The sequence below is a fragment of the Lemur catta genome, chromosome 6 (assembly GCF_020740605.2).
Source record: "Lemur catta isolate mLemCat1 chromosome 6, mLemCat1.pri, whole genome shotgun sequence".
In the NCBI taxonomy this organism is placed as follows: domain Eukaryota; kingdom Metazoa; phylum Chordata; class Mammalia; order Primates; family Lemuridae; genus Lemur; species Lemur catta.
In genome coordinates, this window is record NC_059133.1 from 99,546,475 (window position 1) to 99,569,850 (window position 23,376).

The 23,376-nt window shown below is 36.4% G+C and overlaps 1 protein-coding gene across 8 annotated transcripts in view; it reads right to left on the minus strand.

Moving 5' to 3' along the window:
- The window catches only part of WNK1 (WNK lysine deficient protein kinase 1), a 159,050-nt gene that overhangs the window by 57,420 nt on the left and 78,254 nt on the right, over positions 1-23,376 (minus strand). The window lies entirely within an intron of this gene.

Genomic DNA, 23,376 nt, shown 5'->3' on the forward strand with positions numbered 1-23,376 from the left:
GAGAAAAGGCAAAATAGACTTGTTTTCATTAGAGGAAAATGAGGGGAAAATGAATATGATGTAAATTAGTAGAGTAAATTTAGCCCACAGCATAAGGAAGGCAGACATCAAAGTCAGACAGAAGCACCGTTTCTTGTTTAATACTAGCCATGCTTCCCCAACTCTCAGACATAAGTTTGCTCTGCTCAGCCAACAATCTATTTATTCTAGATTGACCTTTCAGACAAAACTACATGCTCAACAGCAGGGAAACTATTCAGTTACTGTTCCTTCTGCTTCTCTGTCAACAGTAATAGATCCCTAAACAAGCAAGATGAAGTTTTTATTTGCTCAATGCTCCACCTACCATGGAGCACAGGTTCTGCCTCCTTGACCTATCAAAACCTATCTTGGAGGCTTACCTGTATGTATACTAGAAATCCATTTATTAAAACACTCCCTTCCCTCTAACCATGCTGAAACTGAGCTTTAAAATAAAAAGAGACTGAATTAAATGAACAAAGGGTTAACTCAGAATATATAGCCAAAAGAACACTGGACAAGGAATCACAACAGTGGGGCTGGGTTCTCGGCTGAACCTAACATATACTAAATTGGTGTGACCTGGACCATATCCCTTAAACTTACTGGAAAAGTGGGGATAATAGCTCCTCTGTTTATCCAATTTAAAAAGTGGTGACGTTAAGGTAAACTGCCTTATCACTTTGTCGTAGTATATTAAAAAAAAGTAGTGTTCAGAAGTGGCTAAGAATTTTTACTTCTTCCTCTCCTTTATATTAAAAGCCTCAATATGCATAAAGACATTGATTTTCCCAAATAAAAACTACTTTGATTTTTAGTGATTCAGGAAAGATTTTTCTTTATGGCATTAACAAAGATGGTAGAAAAAGTATTGCTCATTGCATTGTTATAATGGGTAACAGATTAAAGTCCTATCCCTTGTAATTTTCTAAGCTTCGATCTGAATTAATTAAGACAGCGTATGCTACGGCTTCAAGTACAAACAGTAAGATAAGCTAAGGGCTTGCAAGCTATTTGGTACGAATACTTCTCTAAAGGTTAGAAACGCTACTAATTCTAACAGGCTATCTTAAAGCAACTGCCAATGATCTCCAGCTCCACAAAATTCATTACTACTAAGTTAGGTAGTCTAGGATGTCAGGTATTGTCCAGAAACACAACGTGTACTGCAAAAATGCAGCATTACCTTGAGCTTAAGTGTATGAGCAAGCCTACTTAGGACTATGCTTAACTAAATCAAAGACCTAGAAAATAGGTGCCTTGCTCCCTGCTTCATAAAGTCCATCAGATATAAATACGTGGGTAGGTTTTTAACCCTACTGGGCAACAAATAAACAAAACCAAAGTGATGTATTTTGGGGGGGGACAAAAGTGTGATACAGGCATAAATAGCTAAATTCTATAAAAAGCAATCTTGTCTATAAATCAAAGGTTTTCAATATATACAATGAAAATACCATTCACATGTAGATAACAGCTGACATGTCTAAACTAATTCCTCTTTCTCTCAAAGTCAGTGCCTTTCTCTGGATTTCCCCATTTCTTTCAATGGTATGACCAGTATCTTCATGATTCAGAATAGAAATCTTGGTCCTTTTTGGATGCTTCTTCTCCCACAATATTTAATTACTATTATAATATTATCCTATATGAGCTCATGAAACACAGATTAATGTTAAAAAGAAAAACCCAAACAGCTGGTAAATGTTTCTGTTACTAGTACTCTTTTTTTTTTTTTCAGACAAGAGTCTCACTCTGTTGCCCGGGCTAGAGTGCCGTGGCATCAGCCTAGCTCACAGCAACCTCAAACTCTTGGGTTCAAGCAATCCTTCTGCCTCAGCCTCCTGAGTAGCTGGGACTACAGGCACACGCCACCATGCCCAGCTAATTTTTTCTATTTTTAGTTGTTTGGCTAATTTCTTTCTATTTTTAGTAGTGATGGGGGTCTCGCTCTCGCTCAGGCTGGTCTCGAACTCCTGAGCTCAAGCAATCCTCTCGCCTCGGCCTCCAGAGTGCTAGGATTACAGGCGTGAGCCACTGTGCCCAGCCTGTTACTAGTACTCTTATTGCTCCTGTAACAGCCAAAGACCTCTGACAAGGCAAAATGCAATTTTTAGTGACTTCTTCATTATCTCTCAAAATAGTTTTTTTTTTTGCATTACAATTGTGACCACCAAAGTCCTGACTACTAACACCTCATATCTCTTTAGCTTAGACCAATTTAAGATGAGTCTCATTGTTTCCATCCTCTCCATCTCCATTTCGTATTTTATTGTGGCCAGCTTATTCCATTTAACCATCTGATACTTAAACATTTCCACTTTTCTGACATCATATAACTCAAAGATTAAAATGCTCAAAAACAGTTAATAGTTCTCCACATCTATAAGACGATAACCATAGGATCACAGATCTAGGAAAAAACCTAAGTAAGAGTCCCTCTTTGTCCAAATGAGAGAAATGTGCCCCAGAAAGATAAATGCTATGTCTAAGTTAGAATTAATACATTGATCCAACCAGTGACAATGGAGTGTCTAGTCTAATAGGTGTCAGGCATCTACTAGATACATTGCATTACATTCAGCACCTAGAATAAGATAAATATAACCTATATTCCATTGGGTAAGGGCCTCATCATGGTAAAGCAAAAACTACAATCCAGATTTTCCAGTGTCTACTTCAATATCATTTCTAATTTATGTCACTGTGCTTTAATTTCTTTAATGTGCTGTGTAAATTCCTCACAATCTAACTTCTACCTACATCTTTACCCTATTGTCCCAAAATAAGTCCAGTCAAACTGGTTACTTGTTCACTGAACACTTAATGAACACTTCTACCAATAGGAATACTCTTTCTATTCTCCTTTTTTTTAGTCAAGCGAGTCCTATGCTTCTTTCAAGATACATCTCAAATCATATATAGTCCATTACGAGAAAGCAGCAATTACAAAGTATCCATATGAATCTTTTGCATTTAGCATGTAAGCTATTTACAAGATACCAGACAACTCAGTACTGTTAAAAATGTATTTAATATGGAAACCATCTCTCTATATCCTATCAGTTTTTATTCTGTAGTGTATTCTTGTGAATTATAGCCTAGTATTCAGGGTAGTTAAGTAAAATCAGCTTTTCTGAGGAATTCTGAAATAAGGATTTTACAATTATTCTTTGGCACCAAAATTGGGAATGCTATCACCTTTAATCAAATCACAATAGAGTAATGGAATGCCTCTGAAAATCATGTAAAATGTTCCCAGGATACAGCATATAATATGTGAAGTTTTCTTTTATATTTATAACCCAAATTTACTGGATGTATAGAAACAAAATTTATTAAGAGACCGCTTCACCTAATTTCAGTGAATATTCTCTGGGATAGCAAAAAAAAAAAAAAAAAACAAAAAAACTTCTAGCTGCTAAAGGAATAAATAAAAAGTTTTCCTCAACTTTTCAAAGCCTATCTAATCAGGAATCAGTCTCACTTGTTTCTGTAAAAAAGTAAGGTGAATTGCAATGTGTTATATAAAAACTAAAAGGAATTTTACCTTCACAGCTTTAATTCTGTTTTTCCCAGACAGAATGTTCAAACCCTGCAATCCAAAAGCTAATGGAATCGGTGGCAAAGTCAAATTACACAAACAAAGTAATTAAAAATCCCCATTATTTTTAACTTGGTTGTTAGGAGGCTGGATTCAGCCAGATTCTTACTGGTATGAACCATTAGTTCACAGGAATTTCAACATACCTTATGATCCCACTGGAAAACAAGCCTCTTCAAACTCCCTACCAAATCGAACTAGCTCTATCAAAGGAAATTAGCTTACCTCATGATTCCCCAAGGCTCATTACTCTCTGAATACATGAAAGCTTATGTACTGCTCTAACCTCAAATGCACTATCCTTCATATAAAAAGTTGATGTTATTGCTTGCTGTGGGTTTTATGTTTGTTTGTTTGTTTGTTTTTTGAGACAGAGTCTCACCTTTGTTGCCCGGGCTCACAGCAACTTCAGACTCCTGGGCTTAAGCGATCCTACTGCCTCAGCCTCCCGAGTAGCTGGGACTACAGGCATGCGCCACCATGCCTGGCTAATTTTTTCTATATATATATTTTAGCTGGCCAGATAATTTATTTCTATTTTTAGTAGAGACAGGGTCTCACTCAGGCTGGTCTCGAACTCCTGACCTCGAGCGATCCACCCGCCTCAGCCTCCCAGAGGGCTAGGATTACAGGCATGAGCCACCACACCCGGCTGGCTTGTTGTAGTTTTTATTCTTTTAATAGGAGACAAAAATTGTGCTAAGTATATTACTACTATTATTTGGATCTTATTACCAGTGGCATAGATTTTCAAGATAATTGGGTCGAAATCACAAGTATAGCATGCAACTAAGAAGTTTCTCTCTCTTAAACAAGGATCATGAAGTTTATATAGGGCTCAAAAGTGTAATGCCAGCCTCATACATATGCTACCCATAGCCCATAAACTTTTTACCCTCAGATTTCTTCCTTGGGGTTTAGAAAAAAGGTTTAAAAAAAAAACAGGTAAAGGAAAAAAATGTTATTAACATTCATATCAATGTCATATTAAGAGATCCTTGATTTCTTACTACTATTATTTCTCCTGCATATCCTTAAGCAAAATGCATAACCTCAGCTTATCTCTTACCTATGAAATGAAGATACTACCTTCTTACCATGATACAAAAGATTAAAATAAGTTATTATATATAAAGCACTCTGCAAGGTGATTGACAAGATTACAAATAAATATGAGTTCATTCTCCCGTTTAAAGCTTGACTCCACGTGAAGTTCATTAAACATTTAAATTAATACAATTTGCTGATTGTCACTGGTACAAATAATACAACAAGAGACATTTCACTACTAAACATGTCATAATGATGTTAATGATAATAATGTAAATACCTAACAAGTACTGATTGATTATTTCATGACAGGCACTTTGTCTTTCTCATTTAATCCTCACAAATACTTTAAGCTCAGCGAAGTTGAATAACCTGCCCAAAGTCTCACAGCTAGAAAACACATTGCTGGGATTTGAATTCAAGCAGATCCAATTTCAAAGCCTATTTCCTCCATAGGCAACATGAAATTTTGTTTCACTCCCTACAGCTCACTTCACAAATACTGGCTGAGCACTTATAACTTGCCAGTCCTTCAGCACTGGGAATTCAGCAAAGAACAAAAATTAACAACCCCCAACCCACAGAATTTGTATTCTCATGGGGCATTAGATAATATGTAGTTTGTGATAACGTGACAGAAGTATGTGCACACTTAAAAACATTGTTTTAGGTACAGTGCGCAGCAAAGGCCTCTCTGAGCCGAAACACTTAAAGCAGAGACCTAAAATGAATGTACAGAACAATGGCATACAACAATTTATCGTCAGTGCACTATAGAATACAACTGTTCAACTATAGTCTACATTTACTGTCTTCACACTGGCACTTACACAGGTGAAAATGCTCTAAGCTCACAGATTGACAATGCACTACACATTTATGGATTCAGTATATCATTTTGATATGAGCAAAGGATCTGGGATTAGAACTCTATTATTTTCTGGATGGTAATTTTGTGCTAGCCTTCCTGGGTTTCAGACTATTTGTTTATAAAGTGTAGATAACAGTATTTACACTTCCCCTAAGGCTGTTGGAAGAATTAAACTACACAATACACGGAGAGTGTTTTATGCAATATCTGACACATAGTATGCATATTTATTCATATTTATGTTGATATCATCCACTATTTGCATGACAGTGTACCACTGCAGGGTCAAATATGTGGTAGTGAATTGATCTGCAGAGGGAAAAAAAAAACCAACTTGAGAGGCTCAGTTTTAGTGGGGGAAAATAGTTAATATCAATATACTAATTATTAAAATAGAGGTAGAATATGATGGAAATATTGAAGAGGGAGTGATAATGGCATGACTTTCTCCCATGAATCCTAGGGATATTTCTGGTGAAGAATGCAGGACTGAGGTTATTGGTTCATTCCTTCATAAAGATTTTCTTTTGAGCATCCCTGAGGACTTTATTGGTAAGCCAACAAAGCCCTCAGCTTATACATACTTTCTTTCTCAGGGATACTGAGAATCTCACGTAGATTAAAACTCCCTACTTCATTATGTCTACAGTATTCCTTTGGTTTAATGTAATTACTACTGCAATATGCCTAACTTCCCTATTAGCTGTAAAAGCTTTAGGAGAGTACTGAAGTTTATATCTTGTTCACTGCTATATCCTTAACCTGATGCACAGAGCAGTTACGTAGTAGCTGTTAAATAAGATAATAATTGTTAAAACAAAAGAAACTGAGAACTAGGGCTTGTGGTTCAAGTGCCTAGCATTCTCTGATCTTTAGACCTAAAAAGATAATCCTCAGCTGTTAAATACAGACATTTCTTTGTGTCCTTTTTCTAAGTTAGTGCCAAACCTATAGAAGGTCCTTTGTGTGTGGGGGTCAAGGGTGGTGGTCTACTGGTTACTAATAGCCAGCGTATACATAGTAGACCTGGGATGAAAACCAGAAATCTAGAGAGGCTGGGATATGTGTGTAGGTGTGTGTTTGTATTAAGGAGCCCTAGGATCTCTTCCAGTGGACCAAGCATGCTTTCTTAATAAACATGCAACCGTTAAGTACACTGACATTAATATACTTTAAAAAATTAGTTAAATTTATATCCAAAGTACACTTAAAAGAAAGTATATACATCAAGACTTATTTCAACAAAGTCATCATTACTGCTTATATAATTATATAAGTCATTGTATTGTCTAGGCACTTATTGAAAACCCCCACATTTACCTCAGTACCCAAAACATGAGAAAATCTTTACGAAAATAACAAAGAAGACAGCCCTTTTTATTCTTTACTAGAAACCAAAAGATGGAAATTGAAGTTGGTAAAAATCAAGATAGTATTTCATAGACAAGCCGTATAGTAAATGATGGTACAGAATAAAGGACTATAGAGCATGCAGAACTAAATTTTCATAGCTTAGAGGGAAAATAAAGCACAAGTGAATGCTACCTACAGTAGCCATAGATACTATGGATTCTAACACAGTTCCAACTGACATTCTCTTTAAGCTTTTTATTCTACCTTTCCTACAGGTTGACTTACTATTTTGCTTTTCTAAAAAGCAATAAGCAAAAAGGCAGAAAAAAAAGGGCAATTATACATAAATGCTATTATAATACATTTTTAAGTCAATTTGCTAATTTATAATGCCAGTTAAAAGGTCCCTTGGCTGAATAATAATTTATTCAAGTAACATTTTGGTATTACATTACATAGCCTACTTTTTATATAATTAACCAAAAATAAGGTACACAGAACTGGAAGGGACCTTATAGAATCACTGACCTAGCTCATACTTCTCAAACTTCAATGTACATATAAATCACTCTTGGGCTCTGTAAAATGCAGATTGTGACTTAAGCATTGGTCTGGGATGGGGTCAAATTTTACATTAAATAAAAGTGCTCTAAGATTCTCATTCTGCAGCTCTGGGGACTGTACTTTACATAAAAGACCTAAAATGATGGTTTTCGAAAGCATGATATGAAAACCCTTGAGAGTCCTCAAGATCCTTTCTAGTGGACTGCAAGCTACTTTCTTTTGTACTACCTATTTGTATAACGCCAGATTTTCTTCATATACTTCAATCCAAACAGCACATTATAAGACTATCTGCAGAAGCAGATATAAGAATCTGGTTATTTAGATATTAAAGAGATTTGTGAAAATGCAAAAATGCTGCTCTTCTCAATAAATTTTTGAAATTAGTTTTGGAAAGTATTTTTTTCATAAAAATGTTATTGATGTCAACATATATTTGGCTTCTGTTATTTTTCAATCAGTAAACATTTTAAAATTCTAATGTGGTAAGTAGATATAACAGAAGTAAAAAAAAAAGTTCTTTGGGGTCCTCAATAATTTTTAAGAGTCTGAAGGATTCATGATATCAAAGAATCTGGGAGCTACTAAGCTAAATCACTCAAGTCTGTTGATCTTCTGTATAGTTCTTTTATTCTCAATTTCATTTAGTTCTGCTTTGACCTTACTTATTTCCTTTCTTCTGCTAGGTTTGGATTTGATTTGCTCTTCCTTTTCCAATTCCTTGAGACTGCTTATTAGATTGTTGATTTTTGAGCTGTTTGTCTTTTGGATGTGAGCATTTAATGCTATTAGTTTTCCTCTCAGGAATGCTTTTGCTGTATCCCACAGATTTTTGATAACTTGTGTCCCTGGTACCATTTAGTTCGAAGAATCTTTTGATTTCTCTCTGTTTTTCCTCCTTGATCCAATAGTCATTCAACAATGACTTTGTGAAGTGGTTAAGTATTTCTGTTGGAATTGAACTCTAATTTTATACCGCTATGATCTGAGAAGATACATGGTATAATTTCTATTTTTTTAAATTTGTTGAGGTCTGATTTGTGGCCTAGTATGTGATCAATTTTGGAAAAAGTTCCATGAGCTGATGAGAAGAATGTATATTCAGCTTTATTTGGGTGGAATGCTCTGTAGAGGTCTGTCAGATCCTTTTGTTCTAGAACTCTGTTTAAGTCCATTATTTCTTTGCTTATTTTCTGTTTGGAAGATTTGTCCAGTTCATTCAGTGGGGTGAAGTCCCTGGCTACTATGGCGTTGTTGTTTATCATGCTATTAGATCAGACAGGGTTTGCTTTATGTATCTGGGTGCTCCTGGGTTGGGTGCATAAATATTAAGAATTATAAATTCTTGTTGGATCTTCCCTTCCATCATTATATAGTGGCCATCTTTGTGCTTTCTTACTTTTGCCATTTTAAAGCTTATCTTATCTGAAATAAGTATAGCTACCCCTGCTTTCTTTTGACTTTCGTTTGCCTGGAGGATTGCTTTCCATCCCTTGACCTTGAGCATGAAAGCATCTTTGTGGGTTAGATGCGTTTCCTGTAGACAGCAGATACTAGGCTTATGGATTTTTATCCACCCTGCTAGTCTATGTCTCTTCAGATGACAACTTAAGCCATTCACATTTATTGAGAGGATTGATATTTGAGGTAGATTTCCGTTCACATTGTCGGGTGAATTCCCATTTTGTTTTACTCCTTGAGCCTTCATGGAGACCAGTTTCTAGACTTTAACTCTTGAGTGACTCTACTTTAGAGAATGTCTAATGCATTGTTCAGTGTGTAATGCAGGTCTGAGTACTTCCTATAGGGCTGGTCTGGTCTGTTCTTTGCAAATTCCATCAGTGATTGCTTGTCTGGGAAGGTCTTTATTTCTCCCTCATACATGAAGCTTAATTTTGCCGGGTAGAGAATTCTAGGTTGGCCATTATTCTGTTTTAGAAGATTAAGAATAGGCACCCAATCCATTCTGGCCTGTAAAGTTTTAGTTGAGAAGTCTGCAGTTAGTCTCATAGGTTTTTCTTTGTAGGTTATCTGCTGTTTTTGCCTTGCTGCTGAAAGGATTGCTTCTTTCGTGTTTACTTTGGTTAGCCTAATAATTACATGGTGTGGTGACTGCCTTTTCACATTGAGTCTCCCAGGAGTTCTGTGTGCTTCATGTATCTGGCTATCTAGACTTCTGGCCAGGCCAGGCATATTTTCCTCTGGTATTCCATGAAATAAGTTTCTCAGCCCTTGTGTATTTTCTTCTTCTTTCTCTCTGGGATGCCAATGATTCTTATATTTGGCTTCTTTACATAATCCCACATTTCTTGTATGTTTTGGTCTTGTCTCTTATTTCTGTGTTCTTTTTCTTCATCTGATCTGTTTAGCACATAGGCATTATCTTCAAGCTCTGAGATTCTTTCCTCTGCATGATTCATTTTCTTGAGGCTTTCCACTGTGTTTTTGAAGTTCCTTGAAAGCCTCCTTCATTTCCAAGATTTCTGTTTGGTTTTTCCATAGTATTTCAATTTCTTTAGGGAATTTTTCATTCATTTCCTGTATTATTAAAGTCTGGCAGCTGTCTTGATCCCTTCTCCAAAAATCTCAGTAGACAAAAATCTCAAACATTTACCAATAGGCCTTTGCAATGTTTTATAATCTTACCAGATTATGTTCAATCATAATTTTTCTTTCTCCTTAATTTCATTTCCTCAAGGGCAAGAAAGCAATTTGCTGGGCTAAGTGCAGTCACTCACACCTGTAATTCTAGTACTTTGGGAGGCTAAGACAGGAGGATCACTTGAGCTCAGGAGTTCAAGACCAGCCTGAGGAAGAGCAAGACCTTGTCACTACCAAAAATAGAAAAAAAAATAGCTGGGCACAGTGGCATGTGCCTGTAGTCCCAGCTACTTGGGAGGCTGAGGCAGGAGGATCACTTGAGCCCAGGAGTTCGAGGTTGCCGTGAGATATGATGATGCCACCGCACACTACCCAGGGCGACAGAGCAAGACTCTGTCCCCATTGCCCCCTCCACAAACAAACAAACAAACAAACAAAAATTGCTGAGCATCTCTCTCTTCCAATAATGCATATAAACCCCTTGCCTCAAGAAATTAAAGGAATAGTTTGAAAAATTGAGAATGACGCATCTTGACAAAAAAGGACTCATGACATTAGAAAAACAGTCTTGAAATATTTGAGGAACTATCAAGTGAAATTATGATTTGGTTTGCCCTATAAAATCTCAGAGAACAAAGGACAAAGTGAGAGTAATTACAGGGTAAAAAATACGGGAAATATTTCAACAAAATAAAACACAGACATAGCCCCATAATAGAAAAGAGTTATTTAAACTATTTATCCAGAGATTACAACTATGAGATTTAAGAAATTTCTATATAAGAGCATGTGAATAAATGACTTCTTCAAATGCCTTTCTAGTCCTGGGATGATGACTCTTTCTACCTTTTAAAGTTATTGTTTTCTGTTTATTTGTACCAGTTTCTCCTTTGCTATCTAATGTATTGCTTTTATATGTACATCAGTTTCCACTTGCCACTATTCAAATTCTTCTCAGTACGGTAATTTTGTTAGTATTTTGAAGGTCACCTTAAATTTCATTTCTCTTTCACAGAGTAAATACAACTCTCCTAAATTTACATAGTGTCTAATTTTGACAATATTTGAGATTCCTCTAATTGAATCATTTATTCTTTAAATTATTATTATTATTATTTTTGAGACAGAATCTTGCTCTGTCGCCTGGGCTAGAGTGCTATGGCATCAGCCTAGCTCACAACAACCTCGAACTCCTGGGATCAAGTGATCCTCCTGCCTCAGCCTCCCCAGTAGCTAGGACTACAGGCATGCACCACCACACCAGCTAATTTTTTCTATTTTTAGTTGTCCAGATAATTTCTTTCTATTTTTAGTAGAGACGGGTCTTCTCTCTTGCTGAGGCTGGTCTTGAATTCCTGACTTCAAGTGATCCTCCTGCCTCAGCCTCCCTCCCAGAGTGCTAGGATTACTGGCTTGAGCCACGACTCCCAGCCTCTTCAAAGATTTAACAAGCTCTGGGACAATACCTTTTAAGACACTATGTATTTCTTCCTTCATGTTTACTAAGGTCTGAATGTTTGTGTCCCCCTAAAATTATTATGTTGAAACCTAAAGTCCTATGAGATGGTATTAAGAGGTGGGCTTTTGGATAGGCGATTAGGCCAGGAGGTCATTACTGCCGTAGGGAGCTTGTTGAACTCTTCTGCTATTTTTGTTATAGTAGCCCAAATGAACAGACATTGTTCCCAATATCTCTCCAGATTAAGAGGTAGCTATAGATTCAAACAGTTTAACAATGAGAAAAGGAGGAAGCAACTACAGAACTAAAGGGAAATAAACCTGTTGAATACAACAAAATGTGGCACATCCATACAACGGAATATTATTCAATCATAAGAATGAAGTACTGATACATGCTAAAACATGGATGAACCTTGAAAACATTACACTAAGTGAAGGGAGCCAGACACAAAAGGCCACATATTGTATAATTCTGTTTATGTGAAATACTCAGAATAGGCAAACCAAATCCATGGAGACAGAAAGTAGATTAGTGGTTGCCAGAGACTGGGCTGGGCGGGGGGAGGAGATGGGGAATGACTGCTAATGGGTATGGAGTTTCCTTTTTGGGATGATGGAAAAGTTCTGGAATTAATGGTGATAGTTGCATACAAATGTGAATATACTAAAAACCAGTGAACTGTATACTTTAAAATGGTTAATTTTATAACATGAATTTTATCTCAATTTAATTAAAAAACTACTGACCAACTGAAAACAGGTTAAAAAAAAACAGTTAATATTTTGAATATGAAAAAATATGAAAATAGTGCTACTAGTCTTTCTAGGTTCTAGGAAACTTAATACCAAAGACTTCTTTCATTAAAGAAGGGGATCTGGGTTTACATTTGAAAAACAGACATTATAGATCTCCTCTTAATAGAGAACAGATGATCTACAAATTTTCAGAGCTAGTAATTTAAGTAGCTACTTTTTAAAAAATTCTTATTTCAGCATATTGTGGGGGTACAAAAGTTTAGTAAGTAGCTACTTGCTTGCAACAAAATTCTCACATCTACTTTAAGCACAGAGGCTAACGCATTCTTATAGAAGAATATCACCATCACTTCTGTAGCTTAGTAATGACTTACAGAAGTCTTTAGGGGAACTTTTTTTTTTTTTAACGAAGTTCTGGTGACATGTAGTGAGAGCAGGAGTCAGTAACTTTTTCTGTTAAAAGTCTGATAGTAGACGGGGCATGGTGGCTCACACCTATAATCCTAGCACTCCAGGAGGCCAAGGCGGGAGGATTGCTTCAGCTCAGGAGTTCGAGACCAGCCTGAGCAAGAGCAGGACCCCATTTCTAGTAAAAAGAGAAAAAAATTAGCCAAACAACTAAAAAATAGGAAAAATTAGCTAAAAAATAGGAAAAATTAGCTGAGCATGGTGGAGCGTGTCTGTAGTCCCAGCTACCCAGGAGGCTGAGGCAGTAGGATTGCTTAAGCCCAGGAGTTTGAGGTTGCTGTGAGCTAGGCTGACGCCACGGCACTCTAGCCCAGGAAAAAGACTGAGACTCTGTGTCAAGGAAAAAAAAAAAAAGTCTGATAGCAAATATTTTAGGCCTTGTGGATCATAGTTTGTTGCCATTACTCACTTCTGCCATTACAGTGTGAAAACAGCCATAAGTAATATGAAAACAAATTAGTGTGGTTGTGTGCCAATAAAATTTTATTTATAGACAACAAATTTTGAATTTCATAAAATTTTCATGTCATAAAATATTCTCCTCCTTTTTTTCCCCAAACATTTAAAAACATAAAAGCCATTCTTACATCATGGGCTATACAAAAATGGGCACCTGGCTGTATTTGCTATGGTTTGCTACTCTGTTTAGAGCATGACAAAGCAAAGAAAAGCAATAGTTGTCAATTTAGTAAATAAAATACACAAACCATTCCATATATAAATAGTAAATTTTATAGTCCTCAAATATAAAGTTGTGTACTTAACCTCATAATTAGGTTTGAGTTCTGTCTGATCTTACCAAATATATGTATTTTCAATAGACATTTTTCATAAATCTTAAGTGGAAAAAAAAACAACTTAGCTTAACTCAATTCTAATTCCAGAGAAAATAAAACTCTCTAATCCATCCACTTTGGTCTTCTTTCCTATAACTCCTCAGACCATCAGTTATTCCCCCAGTTTGCTTTTATTGTCTTTTAACTGCATTTGCAGCTTTTAGACTTTCCTTATCAATCCATTCTCCACTCTACAGCCACAATCATCTTTCTAAAGTTTAAGTCTGTAACTGCTGGCACACATCACCATCTACTCACCTTGAAAGTGCTGCAATGTTTCCCACAAGGCTCTAGTAGTAAGTCTAAGTTTTCCTTTCCTCCCTTGTCCCTTGGCTCTTCCTTTTCCTACTTTCAAACTCAGCAGACATACAAACTTAGAGATTTCCCATACAACACTGACTCCTTCCCTACTTCTTTAACACCATTTTCCTGACCTAACCTATCCAAACTTTATCAGTCTCCATTCCTATGTGCTTCTGTTAGGTACCTATCCCTAGAATAATTGTTTTTATACTGTATGGTAATTGTCTGCTTTGTCTGTTGCTCTTCCCCTAGTAAGCTCTTTAGTGACAGTGTTTAACTTAACAATGACATTTAATACCAAGGATCTAGAAAAAAGTCTGGAACAAGGAAGAGACTTGAGTATTTTTTTGATGAACCAATAAATTGTTACAGGGTTGAATTATGTCCCCCAAAAAGATATGTTGTGATTCTAACCCATAGTATCTTACACTGTGTGACCTTATTTGGAAACAGAATCACTGTAGAAGTAATCAGATAAAATAATGGCATGCAGAGTAGGGTGGGCCCTTAATCCAGTGACTGGTGCTCCTGTAAGAATAGAAGACAACAGACACAGACACATGAGGGGGAAAGTCCATGTGATGACAGAGACAGAGATTGGACTGCTACAGCTGCAAGGCAAGGATGACTGGCAAACCACCAGAAGCTAGGAAGAAGAAAGGAAGGATTCTCCCCTACACGTTTTGGAGGGAACATGATCTTGCTGAAACCTTGATTTTGGACTTCTGGCCTCCAGAACCGTAAGATAATAAATTTGTTATTTTAAGCCACCCAATTTGTGGCACTTCATGGTACTAGCCCTAGGAAACAAATACAATAGCTATACATACTGGGTGAAGCAATTTAAATTCTAAGAGTATATATTTGCCTGTGTCCCTCCACACCACCCACTCCCAACCCTTCCCTGAAAGTTAGGTAAAAAAAAATCAACCAATGTGTGTGAAATTGGTAAGGTAAGCTTGGTGTATCACAATATGTGATAAAGGATTAAATTCACATATTTGGTCTCAAACAAGGATTTGTACAAGCTCTATTAAAAACAATTGGATGGTTCAGACTTTTTCAATTCAATGTTTTAATTCTGAACCATTTGGTCATTTCTAGCAAAATCAGAATAGCTAATAAAAGGAAATAAAATCCCAACCAGCTAATGAAAAAAGGTAAATCACTCTAGCAAAAGTAATTACACAAAAGTAATTTACTTATGAAATTTTATCTATTATTCCTATAATTAATTTCTAAAAACAAGAAAACTTTTATTGGTTATTTTACTGAATCAGGTGAGAACTGTGTATTCATTTTCTCTCGCATACACTGTTTAATTACAATGGGAGTAGAATCTGATGGTTTCTTTCTTCTCATTAGAAAATTCTTCCAGAAGCCAGCCTCTTTAGTCTCAGTTTTGTTTCTTCAACGTTATCCCCAAACCTCTGCCGACGGAGCTAAGAGTCAGCCATTTTTCTCAATTATCTTCTCATCAGACCTTGCCAAACCTTATTTTTTTAAGATTTCAAAATTCAGTAGGAATTACATATAAAGTACTTAAAACTCTCAACAAGCTAAGAACAGAAGGGATTTTCCTCAACATGACAAAAGTCATCTATAAAACATCCCCCAAAGACTGGATGCCTTCCCCCTGAGATCAAGAACAAGATAAAGATGTCTCCTTTCACCATGTCTATCTAATATTGTACTGGAAATTCTAGCCAAGGCAATAAGGTGCAAAAAAAAAAAGTAAAAGGCATCCAGACTGGAAATGGGGAAAAAAACTAACTCTATTGACAGATGATATCTTGTACATAGAAAAGAGTCCTAAAGAATCGACTACCAAACTACTAGAATAAGTTAGCTCAGCAAGGTTGTAGAATTCAAGATGAGTACACAAAAATCAATAATATTAGGTCATTAAATTAATTGATTTGTTACAATTAATCAAAGTATGCACCTAAACTATCGACACAGTTTTGCCTTCTTAATGGTAGCTTTTTTATGCCACCAGCAAAGAAGCCTAGAGAGCAAGTCGTGAGGAAATCAAGAAAGGCTGTTTTCCATAGGTTATTGGGAACTGAATATTTTTCCTTGCAAGAAGTGGCTCAAAGGCTGGAAAAAGTGGTAGTCAGCTGATGCAAGGTCTGGTGAATATAGCGGATTGCAGAGAGTTTCCAAGTCCAGCCCCTGTAGTTTGAGCAGCAGTGTTTGTGCGACATGTGGTCGAGCATTGTCTTGCAAGAGGATTGGCCCGTCTCTACCGACCAATCTCAGCTGATTAATCACAAGCATCCTCATCATTTTGTCCAACTGGTTGCAGTAGACATCTGTTGTAATCGACTGACCAGGTTTCATGAAGCTGTAGTGGATAATACCAGTGCTGGACCACCAAACAGACACCATTAGCTTTTTTTGATGAATATTTGGTTTTGGACTGTGTTTCAGCACTTCATCTTTATCCAACCATTGTGCTGAATACTTGCGATTGTCAGGAAAAATCCACTTTTCATCACATGTAACAATGCGGTTTAGAAATGGTTTGTCTTTATGTTGTGACAGCAAAGAAAGGCAAGCTTTGAGACGATTTCTCTTCTGATGCTCATTTAATTCACATGGAACCCATTTATCCAGCTTCTTTACCTTGCCAATTTGTTTCAAATTGTTCAATAATGTTGGAATAATAACAAACTTTGCTGCTAATTCACACATAGGTTGACATGGATTTGCTTCCACTACAGCTCTCAGGTCATCATTATCCACCGTGGTCTCAGGTCACCCACATGGCTCACTTTCAAGACTAAATCAACAGAATGGAATTTCTCAAACCATGGAAATACTGTGTATTCATTAGCCACACCCTTCCCAAACACTTCGCTGATATTTTAGCCGCCTGTGCTACACTGGTTCCATGACAGAATTCATATTTGAAAATAACACAAATTTTTTACTTATCTATGGTTTCACAAAAAAATTGCTCTAAAGAAAATTTGAAAGATAATCACAAACCCAAAACGTGCATTTGAAAGACTGAGGATGCACCTTCACAATAAAACTAAAACAAGAAGTGTCAAAGTGAAATGTCAGAGATATCAACTGTCAAACTTAGTACTTATGGAAATCACACATTTCATACTTAATAACTTAATATTTTTTAATGATCAATCAAAAATTGAAATTAAGAAAACAATTCCATTTACAATACACACACGAAAATACATTACTTAGAAATAAATTTAACAAAAGAAGTACAAAAATTTACACTTTCAAAACTAAAACATGATTGAAATAAATTAAAAACTTTTGTGGCCAGGAGTGGTGGCTCACACCTGTAATCCTAGCACCTTGGGAGGCAAAGGTGAGAGGATCACTTGAGGCTCAGAGTTCAAGACCAGCCTGGACAACAAAATGAGACCCTATCTTTACAAAAAATAAGAAAAATTAGCCAGGCATGGTAGCGTGTGTCTACTGTCCCAAGCTACTTGGGAGGCTGAGGTAGGAGGTTTGAGGGCAGCCTGGGTAACAGAGTGAGACTTCCACCACTATTTTCTTAATTAAAAAATTAAAAATTAGCTGGGTGTGGTGGCATGTACCTGTAGTCCCAGCTAACTGGGAGGCTGAGGTGGGAGGATTTCTTGAACCCAAGAGCTTGAGGCTGCAAAGAGCTATTATTATGCCACTGACATTCAGCCTGGGCAACAGAGCCATAACAAAAACAAAAATGAAAACAAAAGGGGAGGAGAGGGGAGGGAAGGGAAGGTGAGGGGAGGGAAGGGAAGGGAAGAAGAGGGGAGGCGGAGGGGAAGGGAGAGGAGGGGGAAGGGGAGGGGAGGGGAGGGGAGAGCAGAAGAGGGGAGGGGAGGGGAGGGGGAGGAGAAGGGAGAGGAGAGCAGGAGAGGGGAGAAAACAAGAAAATCTGGAGAGATTAGAACTCTCTCACACTGATGGTGGGAATGTAAAATGGTGCAGGCACTTGGAATACAGGGTGGCAGTTCCTCAAATGGTTAAACAGAGAGTTAGCATATAAACTCAGCAATTCTACTCCCAGGTATACATCTGAAAGAAGTGAAAACAAAAACCTGTACGTGAATATTTATTGCAGCTCTAATCGCAACAGCCAAAAGGTAGAAACAGTCCAAATGTTCACCAACAAATAAATGGCTAAACAAATTGTGGTGTGTACAAACAACGCAATATTACTACTCTGCCTTAAAAGGAATGAAGCACAAATACTGGCTACAACCTGGATGAATCTTGAAAATAATATACTATAGTCATAAAAGGCCACATATTACATGATTCCATTTATATGAGATGTCCAGCATAGGGAAGTCTACAGAGATAGAAACAGATTAGTAGTTGCTTAGGGCTGGGGGGAATGTAGGTATAGAGGAGTGATTGTTAATGGGTACAGGATTTCTTTCTCAGGTAGAAAAAATTATTTTAAAGTTGACTGTGGTGGTGGTTGTATATAACTGTGAAGATACTAAAACCAATGAATTATACATTTTAAATGGGTGAATTATATGGTATATAAAATATCTCAATAGAACTGTTTAAAAAGCCCTAAATATATATTTTTAATATGCACATACAGTAAAAAAGAAAATTATTCCTAATCAATACTCTGATCTGGCACATTATGCCATACAGAGAAACAATCAGTCAAATCCCCAAAGGTCCTGAATATTTATTAAAGCAAACAAATATAAAATATTAGATTAACAAACTTATAAAATGAAATTCACTACAGACTTTAAGGACAACTGAAAGCCTATTAGTTGATTATGTAATCAGATTCATAATTATAAGTTTCAATATCAAGATAGTCATCTGTATACAGAATAATTTGTCATGTATTTATTTACTATTTTACTGAAAAGCTGTGAGAATTAAAAAAAAAAGGTAAATTCTTCACATATATCCCAATAACAGATTTTGGAATTTATGTTCAAACGATGTATTTGGGCTTAATTAAATTTAAAAAAGCTAGTTATTGATATTATCCTCCCAATCTTGTGGCAAAAACCCTTAAGTCAAACCATTCTGAAACATCAGGAATCTGCTAAGATAGAAGACATTTCAGAGATTACCTAGATAAATACATCATATAGTATGTCAATCTCTAAATCTACTTTGATCCATAGCAACTTCTGTTCATTTTTCCTAATTTTTGAATCTATTAGCTTATATTTCCTCCCTCGTTACTTAGTTACTCATTTTAATTTAAAAAATCAGATTGCATTGGTATCTAGTCACACATTTCAGGCAAAAAGAATGAATGAGGCCAGGCACGGTGACTCACGCCTGTAATCCTAGCACTCTGGGAGGCCAAGGCAGGAGGATCACTTGAGGTCAGGAGTTCGAGACCAGCCTGAGCAAGAGTGAGACTCTGTCTCTACTAAAAATAGAAAGAAATTATCTGGCCAACTAAAAAATATATACATAAAAAGAATTAGCCGGGCGTGGTGGCACATGCCTGTAGTCCCAGCTACTCGGGAGGCTGAGGCAGGAGGATTGCTCGAGCCCAGGAGTTTGAGGTTGCTGTGAGCTAGGCCGACGCCACGGCACTCTATCCTGGGCAACAAAGCGAGACTCTGTCTCAAAAAAAAAAAACAAAAAAAAAAAAACCCAAATGAATGATTGAATTCACTGCGTCATAGCAATAAACCCAGTTCATTTTCTACTTTTACCTCCCATTTATTCTAGACATGAACTTTGTTATCATTCTTATAGAGTTAGCAACTTTTCTCAAACAAGTGAATGTTAAGTTCCATGTGAGGCACAACATTAGCCTTGGTATGTCCTCAGTATATAGTATAGTGCTTGGTCACAGTTTATAATTAGTAAATATTCATGAATAAATAGATCAAACTTGTCAAGTGGAAAGGATACTAAATAAAATTAATGTTTCTCCTATGAAGCCTACCTCAATAACTTACCATACTTGATTCTTCAAACCCTGGTACACAGAATATGGAATACAGACAATTGAGAATAAAGCAACCTGAGCTATTATAGTTTGTCACAAGAAATAAAGTCAGAGAAAAATGTGCTCTTTTCTACTTACAGACACACAGACTCAAGCACAAACAATGGATGTATTGTTTACATAACTGTGTTTATCAATGCTAAAAAGAAATTCTGGAGGCTTGGTGCTACGTTACAATTAGTATTATTTTCTAATCAGTTCAAAATTCCATAGATGTTACTTCAAGCCTTTATCACCCTTAAAGGTCACCTTTCATTCTACACCCTTGAGAAGATGACTTAACTCATATTTCACAGAAAATAATCAGGGTCTACTACCAGCACCAGTTCCAGGCATTGAGCCAAACAATCTGTAAGGGGTAAGGGTATCTCTTTTACATAAACAAAGCACAAAGAAATTAAGTGACTTGCTCAAGATGATATAACAATAAGCAGAGCAGGGATGTGAACCCAAGACTTTGCCTCCAAAACCCATCATAATAATCTCCCTCTGTGGTCCCTAACCCCTGAGTCCGTGGCCTGTTATGCACCGGGCTGTGCATCACCACCTGAGCTCCGCCTCCCCCCAGCTACACTGCCATCCCGGGAAAAATTGTCTTCCATGAAACTTAAGAACTGGGTTGCACAGTAAGAAGTGAGCAGCCCCTGGTACGAAAAAGGTCAGGGACTCCTGCTTACCTCATCTCAGGAAAAAGCCTTCCCTATTAAGGCTTACCATTCATTATACCATATTCGTGATTCCACTGAATTCTGGATACTACTCTATCCATTATCCACCTGCCCACCGCCCACCTTCCCCTATCCCTATAATTTCAACCTAACTCTCTTCCTCTTACTCTTTCCAAAAGCCTATAAACAAAAAAATTCCCTTTCACCTTTAAAAGAAAACATATTAATATAACAGCAGCAAAAAACCTAATCAAATCTTCGCCCTGTAATGAGAGACAGGATTTGGAGTGATTGATTTGTCCCTCCGTTCCAAACACAAGACAACAAATTCACTTTCTTCAATTGTACTATGGTGTTTGGCACTTTAGCATTTATGTACATCTTATTCTCACTTTTTAGAATGGGCTCATACTCTTATTGCCTTCTTCCTTTTTTGACAGTTCATACTTTTTGTGAAACCTTCCCTAATCCACAGTAGAGTTAACTACTGTTCCTCCACTGTTCCTAGTGCTTGTCTTCATTAAAATATTCACCATGTTATAATTACAATTGTTTGCTTACACATTTATCTTCTATATCAGAGCTAGTTTTCTGAAGACAGGGAATATATGTCATTCACTTTTACCTAGTGTAAAGCTCTGGGCATGGTACATAGCAGGGATTTAGAATATATCACATTTATTAGCATTGAGACATTTTTTACTTGGAACAGTAACACAGATAAAGGTGAAGTTATCTAGAAACACTTCATAGAGATAAGATTAATATATTTTAAAGAAGTAAAGAATTTAAAGCAATAAGAATAAAAAGCAAGTGCTTTCTAAATTAATTCAAATTATGATCTTATAGAGAGGGTACAGTATACAGCATGTACAAATGTGTAGGAATAAAAGAAAGAATAAAGTGTTTGGATGAAGAACAATAGCAAAATATAATAAAATATTAAGAATTTGTACTTGCTTTGATATAAGCAAACTAGTATCACGTAAGTTCCTTATACCAGGAAGAGATACCAAGAAATTTCAACCAGTTTCAGTGAAATGAAAAAACAAATTCATAATGTAAACTACTATAGATAGAATAATGATTAGGGTACTTATTAGAATTATTGGAGACATAAGAAACTACACTTCTCCTGTTCTCATTCAGCCCAAATTGAGAACCAGTGCTTCATGGATTAGAATCCTATAATGTATTAGAAACTGGGGTGAGATGGGATGGGTAGGTATCGAAAAAATGTTGATAAATGTAACAGTAAGGCCTCAGGACAGAGGCTTGTGGAGACATACACACAGTAACAATAAGAGATAAAATACCAACCAATTACAAAGCCAGGAGTAACTTGAGAGTAATGCTGCCTTTTATGTGAACATAGTTATTATTTTTATTGGGTATGATGATCCTATAGGTTCTTACCATTCATGTTGAATTAAATAAATTAACTGTCCAAAGTAGCTCTATGCTCGTCACACAACAGAATCACATACAAATGTATAAAAAAGACATTAAAGGAATACTCATAGTAATTATAATCAATGATTACAATTAATCCTTGACTACAAAGATTTCTTCCAAGCCTCTGTGAAGATGTAAAACTAATTCGGTCTAGTTGAAGCAAAATGTTTCCTATCAGTGTTTATTTCCAGGCCGGGCGCGGTGGCTCATGCTTGTAATCCTAGCCCTCTGGGAGGCCGAGGCGGGTGGATCGCCCGAGGTCAGGAGTTCGAGACTAGCCTGAGTGAGACCCTGTCTCTACTAAAAATAGAAATAAAGTATCTGGACAACTAAAAATATATATATAAAAAAAAAAAATTAGCCGGGCATGGTGGCACATGCCTGTAGTCCCAGCTACTCGGGAGGCTGAGGCAGTAGGATCGCTTAAGCCCAGGAGCCTGAGGTTGCTGTGAGCTAGGCTGACGCCACGGCACTCACTCTAGCCCGGGCAACAAAGTGAGACTGTCTCCAAAAAAAAAAAAGAAAAGAAAAAAAAAAATATATATATATATATATAATAAATCCATTATGTTAATGATATATATATAACATTTTAAACAAATTCAGTATTTTCCAAAACAAGAAAAACTCAGTGAAGAGACTAGTATGATTTTACATTTAATAGAAGATGAATGGATTCTTATATCTGCTTCTGCATTCACTTTGCTGCAACATGCAGTTCATACATCACATAGCCTCTGGAAAACTACATTACATACTCTTAGGTGAATGTGAGTAAAAAAGACAAAATTATTTTTATACTGTTGACATACCCCAACTTACTTTAAGGTAAACTTCCCTTTACAAAACTATGGAAGAATAACAAATTAAATGACACTACAAGGAGGCAAATAGGTAAATTAAAGAATGTGGAACATTCCTCAAAATAATTAATGTAATTTCTTCAATAAATCTATGGCATGCAGAAAAAGAGTAGAAGCAACAGTTCTAGATTAAGAGCACCAACAACAAAATATCTTCTGTGGACCCTGATGGGACCTACTTTGAACACTGACTGTCAATGAACATCTTTGAAACAATGGAGGAAGATCTGAATAGGTACGGGGTATCAGATGATCCAGAAATTACTATTAATTTCATCAGGTATAATATGGTTAAATAAGATCTATGAAGTATATAGCAGTAAAATGAAATAATGAATCATAACAACTAGCTTTCAGGTTTCCATTGGAAAGCTGCCAACAATATCTCTGTTAGTAGACATGAACTACCATGGGTAATTTAAACTATAGTAAGATATTAATTTATGTCTTAAATATTATGGGTACTCATATGTATGACTTAATAAATTAATAAATCAACACAAGCCATTCAGAGAAAACTCTGAA